The sequence below is a fragment of the Scyliorhinus torazame genome, chromosome 2 (genome assembly GCF_047496885.1).
Source record: "Scyliorhinus torazame isolate Kashiwa2021f chromosome 2, sScyTor2.1, whole genome shotgun sequence".
NCBI lineage: Eukaryota > Metazoa > Chordata > Chondrichthyes > Carcharhiniformes > Scyliorhinidae > Scyliorhinus > Scyliorhinus torazame.
In genome coordinates this window covers 378,094,642-378,099,366 of record NC_092708.1, presented here as the reverse complement: position 1 = coordinate 378,099,366, position 4,725 = coordinate 378,094,642, and the positions used below count along the sequence as shown (strand labels likewise).

General features: G+C 52.6%; 1 pseudogene; it reads left to right on the top strand.

The window, feature by feature from the left end:
• Positions 1-4,183: 4,183 nt before the first annotated feature.
• LOC140408168 (U2 spliceosomal RNA) lies at positions 4,184-4,359 on the top strand (annotated as a pseudogene).
• Positions 4,360-4,725: the final 366 nt, after the last annotated feature.

Genomic DNA, 4,725 nt, shown 5'->3' with positions numbered 1-4,725 from the left:
TCATTATCACCCCTAATAGCCGTTGCACGTTGACATTCAATTGTCTCCCCCTTACGAACCCTGTCTGGTCTTCGTGCACCACCCCCGGGACACAATCCTCCATCCTCGTCGCCAGCACATTTGCCAGCAACTTGGCGTCCACATTTAGCAATGAGATAGGCCTATCGGACCCGCACTGCAGCGGATCTTTATCTCGCTTCAAGATTCGAGATATCGTCGCCTCCTACATTGTTGGGGGTAGGGTCCCCCCTTCTCTGGCCTCGTTAAAGGTTCTTACCAGCAGTGGGGCCAACAGGTCCGCATATTTTCTATAGAATTCCACCGGGAACACATCTGGTCCCGGGGCCTTCCCTGCCTGCATGATCCCCAGCCCTTTGATCACCTCGTCCACCCCAATTGGCGCCCCCAGGCCTGCCACCTCCTGCTCCTCCACCTTCGGGAACCTTAGTTGGTCCAGAAACTGCTGCATCCCTTCTTTTCCCTCCGGGGGTTGGGACCTATATAGCCTCTCGTAAAAGGTCTTAAACACCTCGTTTATCTTCCCTGCTCTCCGCACCGTGGCTCCCGTTTCATCCCTAACTCCCCCTATCTCCTTCGCCGCTGTCCTCTTTCACAGCTGGTGGGCCAACAGGCGACTCGCCTTTTCCCCATATTCATATCTCATCCCCTGTGCCTTCCTCCACTGTGCCTCTGCCCTCCCTGTGGTGAGCAGATCGAACTCCGTCTGGAGTCATCGCCTCTCCCTATATAGTCATTCATCCGGGGCCTCCGCATATTTTTTATCTACCTTCAAAATCTCTCCCAGTAGTCTTTCCCTTTCTTTGGCCTCCGTTTTCCCCTTGTGAGCCCTGATGGAGATCAACTCTCCCCTGACCACCGCTTTTAGTGCTTCCCATACTACTCCTACTCGGACCTCCCCGTTGTCGTTGGCCTCCAGGTATCTTTCGATACATCCCCGCACCCTTCCGCAGACTCCCTCATCCGCCAATAATCCCATATCCAGTCGCCAGAGTGGACGCTGCTCCCTCTCCTCTCCTAGTTCCAGGTCCACCCAGTGTGGGGAATGATCTGAAACAGCTATGGCTGAGTACTCAGTTCCTTCCACCCTCGATATCAGTGACCTACCCAAAACAAAGAAATCTATCCGGGAGTATACCTTATGGACATGGGAGAAAAAGGAGAACTCTTTGGCCAGTGACCTAGCAAATCTCCACGGATCCACTCCCCCCATTTGATCCATAAACCCCTTAAGTACCTTGGCCGCTGCCGGCCTTCTTCCGGTCCTAGATCTAGATCTATCTAACCCTGGGTCCAGCACGGTGTTGAAGTCCCCCCCCATTATCAGGTTTCCTACCTCCAGGTCCGGGATACATCCCAGCATCCGCTTCATAAATCCCACATCATCCCAATTCGGGGCATATACATTAACCAACACGACCTCCATTCCTTGCAGTCTGCCGCTCACCATCACATATCTGCTACCGCTGTCCGCTACAATGTTCCTAGCCTCGAATGACACCCGTTTCCCCACCAATATGGCCACCCCCCTTCTTCTTTGCGTCCAGCCCCGAGTGGAACGCCTGTCCCACCCATCCTTTCCTTAACCTAACCTGGTCCGCCACCTTCAGGTGCGTCTCCTGAAGCATGGCCACGTCTGCCTTCAGTCCTTTTAAGTGCGCGAACACTCGGGCCCTCTTAATCGGCCCATTTAGGCCTCTCACATTCCACGTGATCAGCCGGACCCGTGCCCGCCCCCCTCCCCTGTCGACTAGCCATCACCCTCTCTGGGCCAGTCCCACGTCCCGGTTCCGCGCACCCACCCGTCCCCCAGGCGGCGCATTCCCGCCCCGACCACCTTTTCTTTTACCAGTTCCTTCTCGATCTCCGCAGCAGCAACCCAGTTATCCCCCCCCCCACCCCCCACCCCGCTAGACCCCCATCTAGCATGGTTACTCCCCCCATATTGCTTCCGAAAGTCAGCTGACTTCAACTGACCCCGGCTTCTCCCGCTCTCTCCTTGACCCCCCCCCCCCACATATGAGGAACTCCCATCCACCTTGCGCCTATCTTCCCACCATCATCTTTCTGACGCGGGAACAAGAAAAACAAACCTTGTGTTCTCTAGAGCCGTCCCGCCCCTTGTGGCGCAGCTCCCTCCGCCGCCCCACTCCCATTCCCCATCCCCCGCCTGAGTCTCTTCTTCCCCCGCACCGGCGCCCACATTTCTCAATGTCCCCCCCTCCCCAATTTACATTTCTATATACATCAGCATTGTCGATTCCCCTCCAACATCAGTCCCACAGTTCTGATCCAGTTTCTCGTTTTTAATGAAGGTCCATGCTTCTTCCGCCGGTTCGAAGTAGTAATGCCTCTCCTGGTGCGTGACCCACAGTCGCGCCGGCTGCAACATCCCGAACTTCACTTTCTTCTTGTGCAGCACCTCCTTGGCTCGATTGAAGCTCGCCCTCCTTCTCGCCACCTCCGCACTCCAATCCTGATACACTCGTACCACCGCATTCTCCCATCTACTACTCCGTACCTTCATGGCCCATCTCAGAACCGCCTCTCTATCATTGAAGCAGTGAAATCGCACGATCATCGCCCTTGATGGTTCTGCTGCCTTTGGTCTCCTCGCAGGGACCCGATGGGCCCCTTCCACTTCCAAGGGGCCCGAGGGGGCCTCAGCTCCCATTAGCGAGCGTAGCATCGTACTCACGTAAGCCCCGCCGTCAGCTCCTTCCACTCCCTAGGGGAGAACCAGGATCCGGAGGTTCTTTCTCCGTGATCTGTTTTCTAGGACTTCAATCCTTTCGATGCACTTCTTATGGAGCGCCTCGTGCGTCTGCATTTTGACCGCCAGGCCCAGGATCTCGTCCTCGTTGTCAGTCACCTTCTGCTCCACAACATGGAGCTCTATCTTCTGGGTCTTTTGTGTCTCCTTAAGCCCCTCAATTGCTTGTAGCATCGAGGCCAGCACCTCCTTTTTTAGCAGCTCCACACACCGTCTTAAAAATTCATCCTGGTCTGGTCCCCAGGTCACCTCCGCTGCCATCTTGCTCCTTTCTTCCTTCTGCCACTGCCCTCGAGGATTCTTCGAGATCTGGCCACCACCGCCGATATTTTTCTTTTTCGCTGGGGGGGACTCCCTGTTGTCTCACCCCACACTGGGTTTTGTCCCGAAAAAATTCCCCGTTGGGGCTCTTAAAAGAGCCCGAAGGTCCGTTCGAGCTGGAGCCGCCGAAACGTGCGGCTTAGCTGGTCATTGCCGCAACCGGAAGTCGAAGGAAAACACCTTTGACCACAAGGCAATGAAGCAGTGGTCAGCACGTAATGTCCTCGAGGCCCTCATGGAAAAGGAGACCGTGGAGGACGTTGGATGGTTCCCTGAGCAGACTGCCAGAGTCATCTGGCAGAACGCCTCATCACCAGAACTTTCAAACAAACACCAAGACCTAGCTTGGCTGGTGGTGAGAAAGGCCCTCCCTGTCAGATTCTTCATGCATACCCGAAGGCTCTGCGTCAATGCACCCTGCCCTCGGAGTGGCTGTGGGGGAAATGAGACGGTCACACACCTCCTTGTGGAATGTGCCTTTGCAAAGAAGGTCTGGAGAGAGATGCAGTGGTATTTGTCAAGGTTCATCCCGAACAGCTCTGTGACACAGGACTCTGTGCTCTACGGACTGTTTCCAGGGACACACACCAAGACAAATATCAACTGCTGCTGGAAGGTCATCAACTCGGTGAAAGACGCTCTTTGGTCTGCCCGAAACCTGCTGATCGTCCAGTGCAAAGAATTGACCTCGACCGAGTGTTGCAGACCTGCACATTCCAAGGTCCAGGACTACGTGCTGAGGGACGCACTCAAGCTTGGGGCAGCAGCCGCCAAGGCGCAATGGGGAAAGACCACTGTGTAAAGTCTTTCCAGCAAATGTACACCGAGGGGCGGGTAACAGTGTAAAGCCCCCTCGGTCTGGGCCACCAACACTCCAATGTATAAAACAAACATGACAATGTAAATATTTAAGAAGGAATTGTAATGTAAAGAGTGATATGTGTATGATAATATCAAAATTGAATGAAAGTCAAGGCAATGTGTAACTCTGACGGAAATGTACAGTCAAGACAATTCGAAATGTTCTGTAATGCTTATGATAAATTTTATGAATAAAGTATATTTTTTTGAATTAATTTTTTTTTTTTTATAAATCTGTTCTTATCAGTTTAATATCTGATACGTCCCTTATCTGGGGAGCATATATTAAATTGATTTTTGGAGCAGGGAGATGGAATAGGGGCTTGCTCCGTCCACTCCACGCATCGACTCGGTATTGCAGTATCTCCGAGAACGGTGCACAAACCCCGTTATGGGGCATTTCAAAGTACAAAAACAGTTCAAGCATGCACATGCACAGCTACACTTTATCCCCTTTTTTTACAATTATCGACTACACACAAAAACTCATGCCCATTATACACATCCCACACACGATTCCAGTATCTCCACCAACCCTATCCCATCTCCCTGCTCCAAAAAACCCTCCTCTATGGGCAATTTCAAAGTCTAAAAATAACTTGAGCACAGTTACACTTCTCCACTTTATACTCTTTCCTGATCATCCTCCAGTCAATCACAACAAAATTAATGCTCATTTTCCACATCCCACACACTAAACGCACCACACTCCCTCAACGCTTTGCTTTGCACAACACCTTAACTACCCCTCA